We start from the raw sequence: 20336 nt of genomic DNA, 5'->3' as shown, positions 1-20336 counted from the left end.
CTGCTAGAAGGCCAAATATTTTTTCAGAGCTAGATGCAGATATAAATTATTTTTAATTTGCAACCTGATGGAGGTCAGTATAGATGGACTAATAGAGAAAGTCCCACACACTGCTAGAAGGCCAAATATTTTTTCAGAGCTAGATGCAGAAAAAAATTATATTCAGTTTGCAACCTGATGGAGGTCAGTATAGATGGACTAATAGAACAAATCCCACACACAGCTAGAAGGCCAAATATTTTTTCAGAGGTAGATGCAGATAAAAATTATTTTTAATTTGCAGCCTGATGGAGGTCAGTATAGATGGACTAATAGAGAAAGTCCCACACACTGCTAGAAGGCCAAATATTTTTTCAGAGCTAGATGCAGATAAAAATTATTTTTAATTTGCAACCTGATGGAGGTCAGTATAGATGGACTAATAGAGAAAGTCCCACACACTGCTAGAAGGCCAAATATTTTTTCAGAGCTAGATGCAGAAAAAAATTATATTCAGTTTGCAACCTGATGGAGGTCAGTATAGATGGACTAATAGAACAAGTCCCACACACAGCTAGAAGCCCAAATATTTTTTCAGAGGTAGATGCAGAAAAAAATTATATTCAGTTTGCAACCTGATGGAGGTCTGTATAGATGGATTAATAGAACAAGTCCCACACACAGCTAGAAGCCCAAATATTTTTTCAGAGGTAGATGCAGAAAAAAATTATATTCAGTTTGCAACCTGATGGAGGTCTGTATAGATGGATTAATAGAACAAGTCCCACACACAGCTAGAAGCCCAATATTTTTTCAGAGGTAGATGCAGAAAAAAATATATTCAGTTTGCAACCTGATGGAGGTCAGTATAGATGGACTAATAGAGAAAGTCCCACACACTGCTAGAAGGCCAAATATTTTTTCAGAGCTAGATGCAGACAAAAAATTATTTTTAATTTGCAACCTGATGGAGGTCAGTATAGATGGACTAATAGAGAAAGTCCCACACACTGCTAGAAGGCCAAATATTTTTTTCAGAGCTAGATGCAGATATAAATTATTTTTAATTTGCAACCTGATGGAGGTCAGTATAGATGGACTAATAGAGAAAGTCCCACACACTGCTAGAAGGCCAAATATTTTTTCAGAGCTAGATGCAGATAAAAAATTATTTTTAATTTGCAACCTGATGGAGGTCAGTATAGATGGACTAATAGAGAAAGTCCCACACACTGCTAGAAGGCCAAATATTTTTTCAGAGCTAGATGCAGACAAAAAATTATTTTTAATTTGCAACCTGATGGAGGTCAGTATAGATGGACTAATAGAATGATGCTATGCCCAAAAGATTTTACTTCACTAGGTGCAGTAAAAAAATTGGTATTCTATACACAGGTGGTATATCTTGCAACACAGATAGGCTACTCCACTGACTAACACACTCTGCAATAGGCCAAAAAGGATTAGCTTTGCTAGATTCAGCCAAATGCTGTGAAAAAAACTTGCACAGCACTGGCACAGACCTGCCTGGCAAAAACTGATAGGAACTGATGTAACCTAGTCCTGAAAAGGACTGCAATTACAATTAGTCTTTACTCCCACAATCTATCTATTTAAGAGCACAGACCTGCCTGATAAAAGTCGTAGGAAATGCTGTAACCTAGTCCTCAAAAGGACTGCAATCACAACTATTCCCTACTCCCAAGCTATCTGTAGATTTGTGCGAAAATTGGCTTAAAATTAACAAGGTATAGCGCACACAGCAACAGCGGTGCCGTCTAACACGCAGCTGCAGCAGTGAGAAAATGGTGGCGACGGGGAAAATGGCTTGGTCTTATAGGGCAAGGACATGTGACATACACTGCCAATGACACATGCCCTTGCTTGTGTGAAGAAAAGCACTTCGCTTCATGCGCTGCTGATAGGCTGACAGATTGCACCTCCCCACTGTAAATGCGGGAAAGAGAAAAAAAAATGGAGATCTTCATTTTTTCTGCAGAGATCCATCCCCTGCCCCTCCCCCCACCCCGCTGTACACTCAAACTGCGTATTAACATTAATTTTCATCATTACTGAGAAAAAATCCAGTTATGATTTTAGTGCACGAACAGTTATCGAACATAACCTCGAACAGACGAATTTTTCTCAAATCGTTCGTGTTCGCCGAACGGCTCGAACACCGCCCAAAACAGCTCGAATTTGAGATTGGCGAACAGTTCGAGTCGAACAACGCTCATCTCTAGTGGTTAACAATCCTTCTGCACAACTTGCCTTCGTAGAGGAACAGCTTGCTCTTCTCCTTCCATAGCTGCTTGGCTTCCTCTGGGGCATCTGGATCTAGGCGGGCATCTTCCCGGGTCAGCAGATCTTTCACCAGGCAGACTGCAGGGTCACTATCTTGGGTCTCGGCCCAGCTGTGGTGAGGTAGGGGATTGATCATCACAGTTGTTAGATCCTCCTCCTTCACGCGGTGAGAGTGTTGAGCGGCTCCATACCGGTGAAACGCGGGGAGTTCTACCTCCTCCAGCTCTTCTGGGTCTTCGTCACCCTCAGGTAAGTGAGGCATCCTCGATAGGGCGTCAGCGTTGGCATTGGTTTTGCCGGCCCGGTACTTGATCACGAAGTCATAGTTGGAGAGACAGGCCATCCACCGCTGTTCTAGGGCACCCAGTCTTGCATTGTCCAGGTGTGTCAACGGGTTGTTGTCCGTGTACGCGGTGAACTTTGTGGAGGCCAGGTAATGCTTGAAGCGTTCCGTCACGGCCCACACCACCGCCAAGAATTCTAGCTTGAAGGAGCTGTAATTCTCCGGGTTCCTCTCGGTGGGTCTCAGCTTCCGGCTGGCGTACGCGATCACCCTTTCTCTGCCCTGTTGGTTTTGGGACAGTATGGCTCCCAGTCCCACATTACTGGCATCTGTGTGGAGAATGAAAGGCTGGCCATAATCAGGGTAGGCCAGGATCTCGTCCCCTGTGAGGGCCATCTTTAGCTGGCGGAAGGACTCCTCTTCCGGTTTATCCCACTTGAAGGGCGGCTTTTTGCACCTGGACTTAGACTGTCCGATCAGGAGGTCCTGCATAGGAGCTGCCATCTTAGTGAACCCGGGGATGAATCTTCGGTAGTAGCCTACCAACCCGAGAAACGGTCTCACCTCTTTGATGTTCGAGGGGCTTGGCCAGCTCTTGATTGCCGTGACCTTGTCAGGGTCGGGGGCCACTCCTTCCGCGCTTACCACGTGCCCTAGGTACTGGACCTTTGGTTTCAACAGGTGACACTTCGATGGTTTCACCTTCAGGCCGTAGCCTGCCAGGGCTTCGAACACCTCGGCCAGGTGCTTTAGATGGTCCTCGTAGGTTTTCGAATAGACGATCACGTCGTCCAGGTAAAGGAGGACCGTCTCGAAGTTTCGGTGCCCTAGACAGCATTCCATCAGCCGCTGGAAGGTCCCTGGTGCGTTGCAGAGCCCGAAAGGCATACAGTTGAACTCACTCAGTCCCATCGGGGTGGTGAAGGCGGTCTCCTCCTTGTCAGCCTCTGCCACAGGAACCTGCCAGTACCCGCTAGTAAGGTCCAAAGTAGAAAAGAAGTTAGCAGATTTTAGTGCGGCTAAAGACTCCTCTATTCTAGGCAGCGGATATGCGTCTTTGTGGGTGATACGGTTGATTTGTCTATAGTCCACACACATTCTTATGGTGCCGTCTTTCTTTTTCACCAGAACCACGGGGGCTGCCCAGGGGCTACAGCTGTCTCTAATGACCCCAGCTTCTTTCATTTCTCTTAGCATGCCCTTGGCGTTCTGATAATGTGCAGGGGGTACAGGCCTGTGTCTCTCTTTTATTGGTGGGTGGCTCCCTGTGGGGATGTGGTGTTCTATCCCCTTTACTCTGCCGAAGTATAGCGGGTGCTTACTAAAGACTCTCTCGTACTCCTGTACCACCCGGTAGACTCCTTGTTTTTGGTGCAGGGGAGTGGAGTCAGCACCCACATGGAGTTTCTGGCACAAGTCCTCCTTTTGTTTCTGGGAGCCATTACCCTCCGCCTGAGGAGATGGAGGCAAGGGTTCCACGGCCCTGATAGCTTTGTGTTCGACAACAAACAGTTTGGCGAGTGTAGCGTACCTGGGTAAGTGTACCTCCCTCTCCCCAATGTTGAGGATGCGGACGGGCACCCTCCCATGACGGACATCAACCACCCCCCGGGTTGTCAAAATGGTGGGCCTGCTGTCTGAGTACACGGGTTCTACCATGGCTTGGTAGTCTCTACCCCTCAACCCGATTGCAGTCCGACACCAGATCATCATTTCACTTTTGGGAGGCATGGAAACGGGGAATGGGTCACTCAGTCTTACGCTACCGATCTCACCACCAGACAGTTCTACCTGCTGCCGTCTCATCAGGGCTTTTATCTCCTTGTTGAGGACTCTCTGTTGGCTGGAACTAGCATTCACCGCCACCTGTTGTAGAATTACAATTACCTCTGAAAGACAATTTTCAATTACATTAGTACCCACAGTTATTTTAGGGTGACTTTCACGACGGTCAATGTCCACAATAATTACTCCCTATGCCGGCAGTTCAACTTTACCAATTTTAATGGTCATCTCCTTGAACCCCATCTGCGGCACGGGTAAGCCATTACTGGCGATGATGCTCAAGTTACTGTCTGGATACCGTGTGATATCAGCATCAGTCCAATACTGCTTAAAAAGTACATAAGGGATAGTGGTTACTTGCGACCCAGTATCCAGCAAGGCGCTCATGGGGATACCGTCCAGCACCACGGGTAAAACCGGGCGCCCCCCAACGTACTTATTACGCCAATTGTAAGGGCCTGGTGATCTTATGCCTGGGGGTTGGCCCTCTGCCCCAGGTTGGACCCGTTTAAATTACAGTACCTGGAAATGTGTCCGGGCTGGTTGCATCGACGGCAAATGGGCTGTCCATCCTCTGCGTAGCGGTCTGTGGGCCTCCCTCGGAACGACGGGATCCTCCTCTGTCGACGCCACGGGACATCCTCCGGACTTGAAGCCGGCTCGATGGGTCTTGACGGGTCCACTTGCAACGCCTGGACGGTCCTGGTCAACGCCGCGACGCTCCTGGTCAGCTCCTGGACTTGGTGGTGCAGGTCTTTCGACGGGGCTTGGTTCAGGGCCTGTGCATCAGCCCCCACGGGGTCCATAGAGGAGGGCGCCGCCTCCTGGTGGTAGGTGATAGCAGGGCGCCGGGGGTTTATAGCACCACTGGTTGCGGATTCCCGGAGCACCCTTATGGCCCTGTCCTTAAATTTGGCAAAGGTCAGGTCGGGATTCTGAAAGAACATGAGGCGCAGTTGGGCCCTGTGGGCGCTAGACAGCAGTCCTTCTATGAATTGTTCTGTTAGTAACTTATCCGTTTCCTGCACGCTGCCAGGGTCAGTTTGTTGGATGGCCCTTAGGGCTTCCTGCAAATTTAGGGCATAGTCTCTGATGCTGTCCTGTGCCCGCTGCTTACATCCATAGAACCTCATTTTAATCTCAGCGGAGGTACGTGTGTCAAAGGTACCCCGCAGCCGGGCCAGAATACCCTTCACAGTCCTTTTCTCCTCAGTGGGCCATGATTTTACCTCCCGCTGGGCTGCGCCAGTTAACTGCCCTGTTAATATGCTGACCTTCTGTTCCTCTGTCAGGGGATAAACATGGAACAAACTGTATAGCCTTTCCTTGAAGTCAGTTAGGGCATGGGGCTCCCCTGAGTACTTGGGCAGCCAGGCCGCTCCAGGGATGTAGGGCAGGGAAAAGGGCATCACCGCTGCTGCAGCTGCGTTGGTGGTAGTGGGCGCCTCTGTGTCCGACATCTTTCTACCCCCCTAGTGGACCGTGGCCTACCTTCCGACGATCCTCTTCTGTAGGCCGCGGCTCCGCTGCTGCTGCTATGGACGAGGACCTGGCGTCGCGTCCTGATGACGTCAGCATCGCTCTCTCTCCCTTCCAGGACCTTGCGCAGCGTCGGTGCGTGGGGCGGAGCTTCAGATCTCGCGCGGTTTGGACGTCCACGCCCCTCTTCTTCCTGCTCGGCGTCCTGAAGATGGCGTCCGATGGCGGGAAGCAGCTGCGGATGGCGGGAAGATGGCAGAAGACGGCGGGAAACGGTCCAAGATGGCGTCTGATGGCGGGAATCGGCTCCGGATGGCGGGAAACGACTTCGGGCGGCGGGAAACTTCGCCACAGGTAAGTTACAAAAGTCTTTTTCAGGCACGCAGTACCCGGTTGTTGCGGGCACGAAATCCTGCCGACTACGCCAAAGCTGACTCGCCCCCTGGGCCGTGGGGCACTCGGATCCGGGCAATAGGTAGATGATGGGGGTAGTAGTGACGACCCGGTTCCGTGGCTCAGGGTGGTCAGGCCAATGGTAGTCTGCTACGTTCTGCTGATAATGTCCGACTACGCCACCCGTGGATTTGCGGTCATTAGGTACCGCCGCTGCAAGGCAGACCGCTGGGGCTGATGAGGTGTGCAGCTGGGATGGTGTGACTCCCCACGGGAAGAGTGCGGCCCCAGGGCAGTGTAGTGGATGGTGGGAGTGATGGTGGTGAGAGTCCCAGTACCGGTAGTGCTGGAGGCGCGAAGGAGCACACAGACAATAGGTTGCAGTCCAGGGTCTTTACTGAAACAGGTAAACTGACCCATAAACAGTCCCAGCTAGGAGGGGACCTGGATGTCTGAGAGCAACGGGGAAATTTGCCCTAGTCAGGGTGAGGGTGTAGGCCTACCGTGCTTTCTGCGCTCCTTCTGGCTATCTCCTCCTTATAGAGTAACAGCCCACGTTTCCGAGCTTTCCGTGTATTCTCGCCTGTATGGCTCCCAGCCTTGTACGGCTTTACTGGTCCCTTCGGTTGTGGCAGGGCCTCCAGGCTTCTTAGGCCAAGGAATATACAGTCCCTTGCGAACTGGTTATCTGCTGGAGGATGTAGAGTCCTCCCAGCCTCAGACACCAAAGTCTGGTAAAGTAAGTCTTTTATCTGCCAAGACAGGCTCTCTTCGCCTCTTGTCTCTGGCTTGTGGCTCTCCTCCTGCCACACTTCCTCTTAGGTGCTGTGCAACTCTCTGTCCCTGCTCTGCTCTGGGACAAGTCTCAGTGCTGAGACAGGCCATCAAGTTCTCTCTAACCCTGCCCCCAGCACCAGCTTTTATAGGGGCAGCCTGCTCCCCCTACTGGCCTGAGACAGGAGGCATTGCATGCTAATGTTCCCCTGACTAGAGAACCTCCCCCTTGCTCTCAGACACAGCTTTATTACATTTTGGGGCATCCAGGCCAGGGTGACACACAAGGCATAAGCAAATACTATGGGAGACCCACTCCCCAATAATGGGACTTATTTGTAATATGCTGTACTGCATGGCTCTTGTAAGGGGCATTGCAAGTTGCTCCATCCTAATTTTTGGCAGCTTTTGCTTGCAAGGCATAAGCAAATACTATGGGAGACCCACTCCCCAATAATGGGACTTATGTTTGTAATATGCTGTACTGCATGGCTCTTGTAAGGGGCATTGCAAGTTGCTCCGTCCTAATTTTTGGCAGCTTTTGCTTGCAAGGCATAAGCAAATACTATGGGAGACCCACTCCCCAATAATGGGACTTATGTTTGTAATATGCTGTACTGCATGGCTCTTGTAAGGGGCATTGCAAGTTGCTCCGTCCTAATATTTGGCAGCTTTTGCTTGCAAGGCAAAAGCAAATACTATGGGAGACCAATAATGGGACTTATGTTTGTAATATGCTGTACTGCATGTGACGCGCCCCCTGGGCCGTGTGTACACGTGTGTGGGATACCCGGTGCCGGGTGTAGCGTCGGCGTCCCTGCCCTCTGCTAGGCAGGGACGCTGTTCCCCTCACCTCTCTGCTCCGAGCCTGGCGTCCTCCTCCCGCTCTGCTGGCAGCGCACGCTCCTTCCCGGCCACTGTGCTTAGGGCGCGCGCTTCGTCCCTCTTAAAGGGGCCGCGCGCGCCGTCCTAAGGAGTCCCCGGCCAATGGCCGGAGGACTTTACCATATATAAGGCACCTCCTCCAAAATGGAGGTGCCCGAGCAATGTTGTTGCACTGTTCACTACTCTGCTTCAGCCCTCAGGTCCCGTTGCCAGTTACCTGCCAGTTACCAGCCATATACCTGCCAGATACTTGCCAGATTCCTGCCAGCCTGATGTTCAACTACCTGCCTGCTAGCCTGAGGTCCGACGGTCTGCCTTACTACTCCTGTCAGTCTGTCTAAGGACCAGCTTGCCCGCTCACCTGGGAGCGCACATCAACTACCTGCCTGCTTGCCTGAGGTCCGACGGTCTGCCTTCCAACTCTTGTCAGTCTGTCTATGGACCAGCTTGCCCGCTCTCCTGGGAGCGCACATCTGCTACCTGCCTGCTAGCCTAACTGGAGGCTCTGCCGTCACGTGCTGTGACCACCTGCCTGTCCAGTGACTCCTGCCCGCTCACCTGGGAGCGCTCATCTGTTGCCAGTCTGCTAGCCTACCTGGAGGCTCTGCCGTCACATGCTGTGACCACCTGCCTGTCCAGTGACTCCTGCCCGCTCACCTGGGAGCGCTCATCTGTTGCCAGTCTGCTAGCCTACCTGGAGGCTCTGCCGTCACGTGCTGTGACCACCCGCCTGTCCAGAGACTTCTGCCCGCTCACCTGGGAGCGCTCATCTGCCGCCTGTCTGTTGGTCTTCCTGGGAGCTCCGCCGTCACATGCTGTGACCACCCGTTTATCCAGAGACTCTCGCCTGCTCACCTGGGAGCTCACGTCTACCATCAGCCGCCACAGGTCGTACCAACCCTTTACCCAGAGACTGCCCCGGTCACTTGCCGTGACCATCTGCCCGTTCACCCAGAGACTGCCCCGGTCACTTGCCGTGACCATCTGCCCGTTCACCCAGAGACTGCCCCGGTCACTTGCCGTGACCATCTGCCCGTTCACCCAGAGACTGCCCCGGTCACTTGCCGTGACCATCTGCCCGTTCACCCAGAGACTGCCCCGGTCACTTGCCGTGACCTCCTGCCCGTTCTTCTAGAGACTGTCCCGGTCACCTGCTGTGACTGCCTGCCTGGTCACCACCCGCTCCCTTACAAGGACCGCCCCCTTGTATAGTAGCTCAGAGGTTCCGCCTCCCAGACCCGTTACACCGGGTCTCTGGGGTCTGTAGTCTCCGTGGTGGTGACCCGGTCCCGTGGCTCAGGCTGGTCAAACCAGTGGCAGTCTTTCTTAGGTTTTGAGGTTAATTGTCCGACTGCGCCACCCGTGGATTGCGGTCAGGGAGAACCACCACTGTGAGGCAGACCGCTGAGGCTGGTGTTGTGTGCGCAGCAGAGAATGGGATAACTTCCCTCGGGAGGAGTATAGCCTCAGGGCAGTGAGTGTGGATGATGGGGGTGATGGTGCACGAGCGCAGCAGGAACGACTCAGAGTCTTTGCAGTGCAGTTCAGGGTCTTTACTGATGATTATAAGGTAGACCCTCTCGGGAGTACTGGCTAGCATAAGAGGCCTGGTCAGTCTGTGAGCAAGCAGGAGTTCCCCTGGCCAGGTGGAGTTGTAGGCCTCCCCGTCTGTCTGCACTCTTCCTGGCTACCTTGCTGTAAGCGGGTAGAAGTAGCCCACGTCCCTGAGTGTACCGTGTAGTGCTCACCCGTATGGCTGGTAACTTGGGGCCTTCTGTTAGCCTCCGCTCCATGACGGCGGTGCTGGTCCCTTGCTTGTGACTGAGCCTCCGGGCTTCTATGGCCAGAGGACCTGAAATCCCCTGCCGGCTGGTTACTGCTGCTGGATATATGAGTCCTCACAGCCTCGGACTCCTGTGTCAGGTTCCTATTGTCTTCTCCCAGGGCAAGCTCTGCTCAGCTTCCAGCCCCTGGTCTTTAGCTCCTAGATCCTACAGAGCTCCTTGCTGTTACTTTCCCTTGCTCTCACTCTGACTCTGACTGTTCTCTGTTCTCTGACTCACTCAACCCCGCCCCAGATCCAGTTTATAAGGGCAGAATTCTCCCCTCCCAGGACTAGGGCAGGAGGATGTTGCATGTTTAAGGGAACCTGACCAGGAAACCTCCCACTTGCTCTCCGACGTAATATCTCTATTACTGTGGTGAACAGACCCCTGGGGTGCCACACATGGCTCTTGTAAGGGGCATTACAGTTCCTCATAATTTTTGGAAAGCCTTCCATTCACTGCTTAGGCCAACAGTGCACAGGAGACCCAGTTGCTATAAATGGAAAAAAAGGTTTAGTTAACGCCCTCTGACCTCCATGTCATTTCCAAGGGGCATTGGAGTGGCTCGAAATTTTTGGTAGGCATTGCACTCACTGTATGCCCTATAACTGTGTAGCCGAACCGCTCCTTTTGTTACAGAAACATATCCTACAAGACATATCTGGTTGACTGGCCTGATATTGATGTGAATGGTCCCTGTTCCTCCTGCTCTTTCTCCTTTGCCACTACCTCATCCATCATTTATCACCTGAAGCTTTGTTTTAACGGGAGTCATAGAACTTGGATAGTAGCAGGAAAACATCCAGCAATCCTCGGAGGAGGTAGGATATGCACCAAAACGCTGACCACCTCAGGCCTAGCCGCTACTACATACATGCGCTTGCATTACAACAAAACAAAGCAGATGCTAACTTCTATCATCCTCATCATGCTCCTCACCTTGGCACTCTCAACTCCCCTGATGGAGAAGCCAGGGCCCACCGGAGGAGTCTGATAGTCCGATGGGCTGGGCCAATGCTGCCCTAAAGCAGGCCAGGCTAAGAAAAGTGTGGGAAAGGTTACCGGGACAAATAGGGGTGGCTGGGGACCGAGTATGGACACCCGGTCACCCCCTGGAGGCTGGGGAGCAAGCGGGGACACCCGGCCACCAGGCGGCTGGGGACTGAGTATGGATACCAGGCCGCCGACACAGCCATGGCGTGGTGGCCAGATTCCACCTCCACATGCCTAAAAGGCCCAATTTAAAGTGCAAGCAAGCAAGCCGTATGGTATTGCAGCCTGGGGGTGGGTGGGTGGCAGGCTACATACTTGCGCTTGCATTGCAAGGAATGGGAGAGGTACAATTGAACACTGCCCTGGGACAAGGACTTGAATGGGGATAGTTGCAAGTCTGCAATGACAGGTGCAAGGTGGGAGGCATCTTCACATGTACCATGAACAGGGGTTTGGCATGCACACACTACAGCGGAATAGGCTCTCCTTCCCACTAAATGCACTGGGGAGGGCACAGGTAATGTTTTGGTATACGCGCTTAATCTTATGTATAAGGCACACCAGGACAAATAGGGGCGGCTGGGGACTGAGTATGGATACCGCGCTGCCGAAGCAGCCATGAGGTAGTGGCCAGCTTCGGCCTCCTCCAAACTAAAAGGCCCCATTTCAAGTGCAAGCTAGCAGTATGGAATTGCAGTCTGGGGGTGGGTGGGTGGCAGGCTGCACACTTATGTAGCACCCTGAGGATTCGGCTGCTACAGGGGTATTGCACCTCAACCCAGAGGTGTGGTATTCCACTCCCGGGTAAGGATTGAGTATGGAACTGAGCTAGTAGGCTGCATGCACTACATACATCCCATTTCCGGGGGACAGATCAACGGTACTCCCACCAAGTAAATGTGCAGGTACGACAGCGTCTGTCCCTGGCTGGAGTGGGAGGGGGGTGGAACATCCCAGTAGTGTAGGGGCAGATAGGGGGAGCAGCCTGGGTAAAGCTAGGAGCTCATTGGGTGCTGGTCACCTGAGCTCACACATAGAGGGAGTATATAAGGTGGGCACCATCTTAGATCAGAGTCAGTCAGTCAGAGAGAGAGCCTGCAGTGAAGCAGAGGAGAAGGAAGAGAGACCCAGAGGCGCAGGACGAGAAGGGACCCCAAGAGCCTGTATGAGAGCTGATAAGGGTGAAGGGTCGGCAAAAGGGTACCGGATCCCAAGCTGGCGGAGGCTACAGCACACCTTAGCCAGGAACCGGAGGTCGTGGGCAGGATCTGCCACGACCCTCACCCAATCCACTAGAAAGGCATACCAAGCATAGGGTCAGGGAGCCCAGAGGAGGCTTGACCACCAAGAGACCCGAGGGAGCCGGCCAAAAGTGGATCCCTGGTGGGAACGGCTAGAAGAAGGGAGAGTCAGAAAGGAGCTCAGGACCATACTCAAGAATTGCCCGGGAGTTGGCCGAGTCCAGGACCTGGTGGACGCAGCATGGCTTGGGTGGTCACTGATCTGCAGAGTGACCCGAGCAACACCAGTGAGTGAAAACCCTGAACTGCATTTCATGCCTCTGAGTCTCCTTGCTGCACCTTCACAACCACCATCCTCCACGTCTGACCCCCTGAGGCTATACCCCTCCCGTTGGGGGTTATACTACCACAGCTGCACACACACCACCAGCCTCAGCGGACCATCCTGCAGCGGCGGCCTTTTGACCGCAAATCAACGGGTGGCGTAGTCGACACAGAAACAACAACTACCAGGACTGCCGCACACTGAGTTTGACACCCTGGGCACGGACCGGGTCACAGCCACTCGGAGACTACAACCCCCATCTGATCCGGCTCCCGGTATCCCTAACAACATGGCCCAGGGGGCGCGTCAACATTGGCGTAGTCGGCAGGATCACGTGCCCGCAACAACCGGGTACTGCGTGCCTGAAGAAAAGTTCATATTTACCTTAAAAAGAAGTCTCCCGCCAATTCCAGAGGGTCCCCGCCATCGGACGCCATCTCGGATCAGTTCCCGCCATTTGCCCGTCATCTGCAGTCTTTTCCCGCCATCCGCAGAGTTTCCCGCCACTGGGAAGCGATTCCCGCCATCAGAAAAGATTTCCCGCCTTGGCAGAGCGGACGCCATTATGGGCGTGCCAAAGGATGGCAAGAGGCCACCTCCCATCGTGGGCCAGGACCGAAAATGGCGCCAAAAGTGGAAACCGCCCCCACCAGCAGAGACTGTGATGATTGATATGTCCATCAGCGTGAGAGAACTGCCCCTGGAACTGGCAATCATAAAGTTGCCCCAGGACCGCCCTCGGTATGGGCGTAGACAGAACAAAAGAGAGAAGATGGGAGCAGCTTGGAGGAGTCTGGAGGAGAGTCCAGAGAGAACACACCCGGAGATGGAGGGAGAGGCAGGCAGCACCGACCCAGTGGTCAGGAGCCTGTTGCAGGTCGCCACTCCAGAAGGCCTGCTGGAGATCCTGGCGCAGCTCCCCGGAGATCGGGAGCGTGCACAGACCGCGCTGGAGGGCCTAGCACGAAGGATGGCCCGGGTGCAGCAGGAAACACTGGCGGAGTGGAGCAGAGAGATGGCCCAGCAGGCTGGAGCCTGCCAGCGAAGCATGCCACCCGCAGCGAGGAGCAAATCCACCTCTGAGGACGGCGAAGGAGGGACGACGGCCGGAGACGACGCCGCGGAGGGAGCCGACGAGATGAAGGCAGGTAATGGGGACGACAGCATCCCGTGCCCAGAAGCCGCAAACCTGCCCCAGCTCCCCGTCGCAGAGCCCGAAGCCCCACTCACCGTTCCCGTATCCGCTGCGTCATCGCTCCAAGCTAGGCCTCAAGCGGCCGGAGCCGCGGCCACGCCCCCTGCTACGTCACGCGCCTCGATCCAGAGCGCGGCCAAGCAGGAGACGCCACCGGCCTGGTCGCAAGGCCGAGTGCCCCCGGGCGCCGCAGTACCAACAGCGCCCTCTACCTCTGCCGAGCCACCGGCCTGGTCGCAAGGCCAGGAACACCCGGGCGCCGCCGTCTTCACGGTGCCCTTCACCTTCAGGGTGCCCCAAGCCTGGTCGCAAGGCCTGGTAAACCTGGGCGCCGCTACCACCTCCGCGCCCTCAACATCCACAGCGCCACACCTGGGTGAAGACTTGTTTGCCCAGCACACTTGCCCGGATGGGCAGCCCTTTGTGTGGCCACCGGAGTACCACCATCCCTGACTCCGGAAAGAAAGACCCCTGGATGAGCCCCTGATACCGCCTCCGGCGCCTGTCAAGATGACCCCGCTCTCGTTGGAGGAGGCGCAGTTTGAGTGGGACCCCACTGGAGGAGACCTCATGGGGTTCACCCACGAAACACGGGCGGCCGCAGCTGAGCGTGCAGAGTGCTGCCGGCAGCAGCTGGAGGTCTTTGACAGGGAAAGGAGAGAGAGGCGGGTCCGTGAGCAGCGGCTGCAAATACAGAGCGCTGAACAGAAGAGCCGGACCCGGAGGAACCCCCGTGCAGCTCATTGTCCCCGTGCCACCGGGACTGTGATTAAATTCCATCTGCAGCACGGTTGGGGCTTCATTCGAGATCATCACACCCCCGGCGACGTCTTCGTGACCAGAAGAGATGTCGAGTCCCACCTACCGGAGGGACACAGAGGTCGTGACCTTTACCTGGGTGATGAGGTCACCTTCACCCGGCATCAGTGCGCCAAGGGCCCGTATGCCCTGCATGTGCATAGACTGACTGAGGAGGAGCTACGGGGTGAGGAGGATCAAGAGGACCCGGACGGGCCTAAAGATTACCCTCAGCCAAGAGCACACCGCCACTGATGAACTGTAAATAGAATATGTATATAGTTACCCGTGTGGGTATAAGAACTGCTGCTAAATTAAATATGTTCCCCGTTGGGACAAGTGTGAACTGTACCCGTGTGTCCCTATCCCCTAACAGGCTGAGGACTGTGAACAGCCATTCCTTTTCCCCATTGGCCGAGGACTGAGAGCGGCCATACCTTCCCCTTTTTGTACATAGTTGCGCTTCTTAAAGCGCCCCCTACCGGTTTTATAGGAAACTGTTGTTTATTCTACAAGAAACTGTTGCACTTTACCCGGTCACAAGTTGCACCGTGGCCGGAGGAACAAGAATGTTTAATATGAAAAGTTTTATGATATATATAATGTTTTATATGTTTATGTTTTGAAAAAAAATTGTATGTTTTTGGATGTTTATTCTTTTACAGCCCGAGGACGTGCTGTGATTTACCAGGGGGGAATGTAGCACCCTGAGGATTCGGCTGCTACAGGGGTATTGCACCTCAACCCAGAGGTGTGGTATTCCACTCCCGGGTAAGGATTGAGTATGGAACTGAGCTAGTAGGCTGCATGCACTACATACATCCCATTTCCGGGGGACAGATCAACGGTACTCCCACCAAGTAAATGTGCAGGTACGACAGCGTCTGTCCCTGGCTGGAGTGGGAGGGGGGTGGAACATCCCAGTAGTGTAGGGGCAGATAGGGGGAGCAGCCTGGGTAAAGCTAGGAGCTCATTGGGTGCTGGTCACCTGAGCTCACACATAGAGGGAGTATATAAGGTGGGCACCATCTTAGATCAGAGTCAGTCAGTCAGAGAGAGAGCCTGCAGTGAAGCAGAGGAGAAGGAAGAGAGACCCAGAGGCGCAGGACGAGAAGGGACCCCAAGAGCCTGTATGAGAGCTGATAAGGGTGAAGGGTCGGCAAAAGGGTACCGGATCCCAAGCTGGCGGAGGCTACAGCACACCTTAGCCAGGAACCGGAGGTCGTGGGCAGGATCTGCCACGACCCTCACCAAATCCACTAGAAAGGCATACCAAGCATAGGGTCAGGGAGCCCAGAGGAGGCTTGACCACCAAGAGACCCGAGGGAGCCGGCCAAAAGTGGATCCCTGGTGGGAACGGCTAGAAGAAGGGAGAGTCAGAAAGGAGCTCAGGACCATACTCAAGAATTGCCCGGGAGTTGGCCGAGTCCAGGACCTGGTGGACGCAGCATGGCTTGGGTGGTCACTGATCTGCAGAGTGACCCGAGCAACACCAGTGAGTAAAAACCCTGAACTGCATTTCATGCCTCTGAGTCTCCTTGCTGCACCTTCACAACCACCATCCTCCACATCTGACCCCCTGAGGCTATACCCCTCCCGTTGGGGGTTATACTACCACAGCTGCACACACACCACCAGCCTCAGCGGACCATCCTGCAGCGGCGGCCTTTTGACCGCAAATCAACGGGTGGCGTAGTCGACACAGAAACAACAACTACCAGGACTGCCGCACACTGAGTTTGACACCCTGGGCACGGACCGGGTCACAGCCACTCGGAGACTACAACCCCCATCTGATCCGGCTCCCGGTATCCCTAACAACATGGCCCAGGGGGCGCGTCAACATTGGCGTAGTCGGCAGGATCACGTGCCCGCAACAACCGGGTACTGCGTGCCTGAAGAAAAGTTCATATTTACCTTAAAAAGAAGTCTCCCGCCAATTCCAGAGGGTCCCCGCCATCGGACGCCATCTCGGATCAGTTCCCGCCATTTGCCCGTCATCTGCAGTCTTTTCCCGCCATCCGCAGAGTTTCCCGCCACTGGGAAGCGATTCCCGCCATCAGAAAAGATTTCCCGCCTTGGCAGAGCGGACGCCATTATGGGCGTGCCAAAGGATGGCAAGAGGCCACCTCCCATCGTGGGCCAGGACCGAAAATGGCGCCAAAAGTGGAAACCGCCCCCACCAGCAGAGACTGTGATGATTGATATGTCCATCAGCGTGAGAGAACTGCCCCTGGAACTGGCAATCATAAAGTTGCCCCAGGACCGCCCTCGGTATGGGCGTAGACAGAACAAAAGAGAGAAGATGGGAGCAGCTTGGAGGAGTCTGGAGGAGAGTCCAGAGAGAACACACCCGGAGATGGAGGGAGAGGCAGGCAGCACCGACCCAGTGGTCAGGAGCCTGTTGCAGGTCGCCACTCCAGAAGGCCTGCTGGAGATCCTGGCGCAGCTCCCCGGAGATCGGGAGCGTGCACAGACCGCGCTGGAGGGCCTAGCACGAAGGATGGCCCGGGTGCAGCAGGAAACACTGGCGGAGTGGAGCAGAGAGATGGCCCAGCAGGCTGGAGCCCGCCAGCGAAGCATGCCACCCGCAGCGAGGAGCAAATCCACCTCTGAGGACGGCGAAGGAGGGACGACGGCCGGAGACGACGCCGCGGAGGGAGCCGACGAGATGAAGGCAGGTAATGGGGACGACAGCATCCCGTGCCCAGAAGCCGCAAACCTGCCCCAGCTCCCCGTCGCAGAGCCCGAAGCCCCACTCACCGTTCCCGTATCCGCTGCGTCATCGCTCCAAGCTAGGCCTCAAGCGGCCGGAGCCGCGGCCACGCCCCCTGCTACGTCACGCGCCTCGATCCAGAGCGCGGCCAAGCAGGAGACGCCACCGGCCTGGTCGCAAGGCCGAGTGCCCCCGGGCGCCGCAGTACCAACAGCGCCCTCTACCTCTGCCGAGCCACCGGCCTGGTCGCAAGGCCAGGAACACCCGGGCGCCGCCGTCTTCACGGTGCCCTTCACCTTCAGGGTGCCCCAAGCCTGGTCGCAAGGCCTGGTAAACCTGGGCGCCGCTACCACCTCCGCGCCCTCAACATCCACAGCGCCACACCTGGGTGAAGACTTGTTTGCCCAGCACACTTGCCCGGATGGGCAGCCCTTTGTGTGGCCACCGGAGTACCACCATCCCTGACTCCGGAAAGAAAGACCCCTGGATGAGCCCCTGATACCGCCTCCGGCGCCTGTCAAGATGACCCCGCTCTCGTTGGAGGAGGCGCAGTTTGAGTGGGACCCCACTGGAGGAGACCTCATGGGGTTCACCCACGAAACACGGGCGGCCGCAGCTGAGCGTGCAGAGTGCTGCCGGCAGCAGCTGGAGGTCTTTGACAGGGAAAGGAGAGAGAGGCGGGTCCGTGAGCAGCGGCTGCAAATACAGAGCGCTGAACAGAAGAGCCGGACCCGGAGGAACCCCCGTGCAGCTCATTGTCCCCGTGCCACCGGGACTGTGATTAAATTCCATCTGCAGCACGGTTGGGGCTTCATTCGAGATAATCACACCCCCGGCGACGTCTTCGTGACCAGAAGAGATGTCGAGTCCCACCTACCGGAGGGACACAGAGGTCGTGACCTTTACCTGGGTGATGAGGTCACCTTCACCCGGCATCAGTGCGCCAAGGGCCCGTATGCCCTGCATGTGCATAGACTGACTGAGGAGGAGCTACGGGGTGAGGAGGATCAAGAGGACCCGGACGGGCCTAAAGATTACCCTCAGCCAAGAGCACACCGCCACTGATGAACTGTAAATAGAATATGTATATAGTTACCCGTGTGGGTATAAGAACTGCTGCTAAATTAAATATGTTCCCCGTTGGGACAAGTGTGAACTGTACCCGTGTGTCCCTATCCCCTAACAGGCTGAGGACTGTGAACAGCCATTCCTTTTCCCCATTGGCCGAGGACTGAGAGCGGCCATACCTTCCCCTTTTTGTACATAGTTGCGCTTCTTAAAGCGCCCCCTACCGGTTTTATAGGAAACTGTTGTTTATTCTACAAGAAACTGTTGCACTTTACCCGGTCACAAGTTGCACCGTGGCCGGAGGAACAAGAATGTTTAATATGAAAAGTTTTATGATATATATAATGTTTTATATGTTTATGTTTTGAAAAAAAATTGTATGTTTTTGGATGTTTATTCTTTTACAGCCCGAGGACGTGCTGTGATTTACCAGGGGGGAATGTAGCACCCTGAGGATTCGGCTGCTACAGGGGTATTGCACCTCAACCCAGAGGTGTGGTATTCCACTCCCGGGTAAGGATTGAGTATGGAACTGAGCTAGTAGGCTGCATGCACTACATACATCCCATTTCCGGGGGACAGATCAACGGTACTCCCACCAAGTAAATGTGCAGGTACGACAGCGTCTGTCCCTGGCTGGAGTGGGAGGGGGGTGGAACATCCCAGTAGTGTAGGGGCAGATAGGGGGAGCAGCCTGGGTAAAGCTAGGAGCTCATTGGGTGCTGGTCACCTGAGCTCACACATAGAGGGAGTATATAAGGTGGGCACCATCTTAGATCAGAGTCAGTCAGTCAGAGAGAGAGCCTGCAGTGAAGCAGAGGAGAAGGAAGAGAGACCCAGAGGCGCAGGACGAGAAGGGACCCCAAGAGCCTGTATGAGAGCTGATAAGGGTGAAGGGTCGGCAAAAGGGTACCGGATCCCAAGCTGGCGGAGGCTACAGCACACCTTAGCCAGGAACCGGAGGTCGTGGGCAGGATCTGCCACGACCCTCACCAAATCCACTAGAAAGGCATACCAAGCATAGGGTCAGGGAGCCCAGAGGAGGCTTGACCACCAAGAGACCCGAGGGAGCCGGCCAAAAGTGGATCCCTGGTGGGAACGGCTAGAAGAAGGGAGAGTCAGAAAGGAGCTCAGGACCATACTCAAGAATTGCCCGGGAGTTGGCCGAGTCCAGGACCTGGTGGACGCAGCATGGCTTGGGTGGTCACTGATCTGCAGAGTGACCCGAGCAACACCAGTGAGTAAAAACCCTGAACTGCATTTCATGCCTCTGAGTCTCCTTGCTGCACCTTCACAACCACCATCCTCCACGTCTGACCCCCTGAGGCTATACCCCTCCCGTTGGGGGTTATACTACCACAGCTGCACACACACCACCAGCCTCAGCGGACCATCCTGCAGCGGCGGCCTTTTGACCGCAAATCAACGGGTGGCGTAGTCGACACAGAAACAACAACTACCAGGACTGCCGCACACTGAGTTTGACACCCTGGGCACGGACCGGGTCACAGCCACTCGGAGACTACAACCCCCATCTGATCCGGCTCCGGGTATCCCTAACAACATGGCCCAGGGGGCGCATCACTTACACTTGCATTAAAAGAAAACATAGCAGATGCTAACTTCTGTCATCATCATCATCATGCTCCTCACCTTGGCACTCTCAACTCCACCGATGGAGAAGTCAGGGCCCACCGGAGGAGTCTGGTTCTCTGGTGTGCTCGTCCAATGCTGCCTAAAGCAGGCCTGGCTAAGAAAAGTATGTGGGGGGATGTTCCAAGGAGAAATAGGGGCGGCTGGGGACCGTTTATGGACACCCGGCTGCCCCCAGGCGGCTGGGGACCGTGTGTGGACACCCGGCCGCGGGGCGGCTGGGGACCGAGTATGGACACTCGGCCGCCGGGCGGCTGGGGACTGAGTATGGATTCCAGGCCGCCAACACAGCCATGAGGTGGTGGCCAGATTCCGCCTCCACATGCCTAAAAGGCCCAATTTCAAGTTCAAGCAAGCAAGCAGTATGGTATTGCAGCCTGGGGGTGGGTGGGTGGCAGGCTGCATACTTGCGTTTGTATTGCAAGGAATGGGGGAGGTACAATTGAACACTGCCCTGGCACTAGAACTTGCATGGGGATAGTTGCAAGTCTGCATCTTCTGATGCGGCAAGGATCACTTATGATGGGCACACTTTTAGACAGTGACCTGGGAGTCAGAGATGCTTCCAGGGGTCTTCCCCATGCTGTTCCCATGTCTTTTCAGCACTTTATGCATGTGTCACACAGCACATGGCCAGAT

Source organism: Phyllobates terribilis, unplaced genomic scaffold (genome assembly GCF_046119375.1).
Source record: "Phyllobates terribilis strain yellow unplaced genomic scaffold, ASM4611937v1 Scaffold_5__5_contigs__length_657084704, whole genome shotgun sequence".
Taxonomy (NCBI): domain Eukaryota; kingdom Metazoa; phylum Chordata; class Amphibia; order Anura; family Dendrobatidae; genus Phyllobates; species Phyllobates terribilis.
This window is presented reverse-complemented; position numbering follows the sequence as displayed.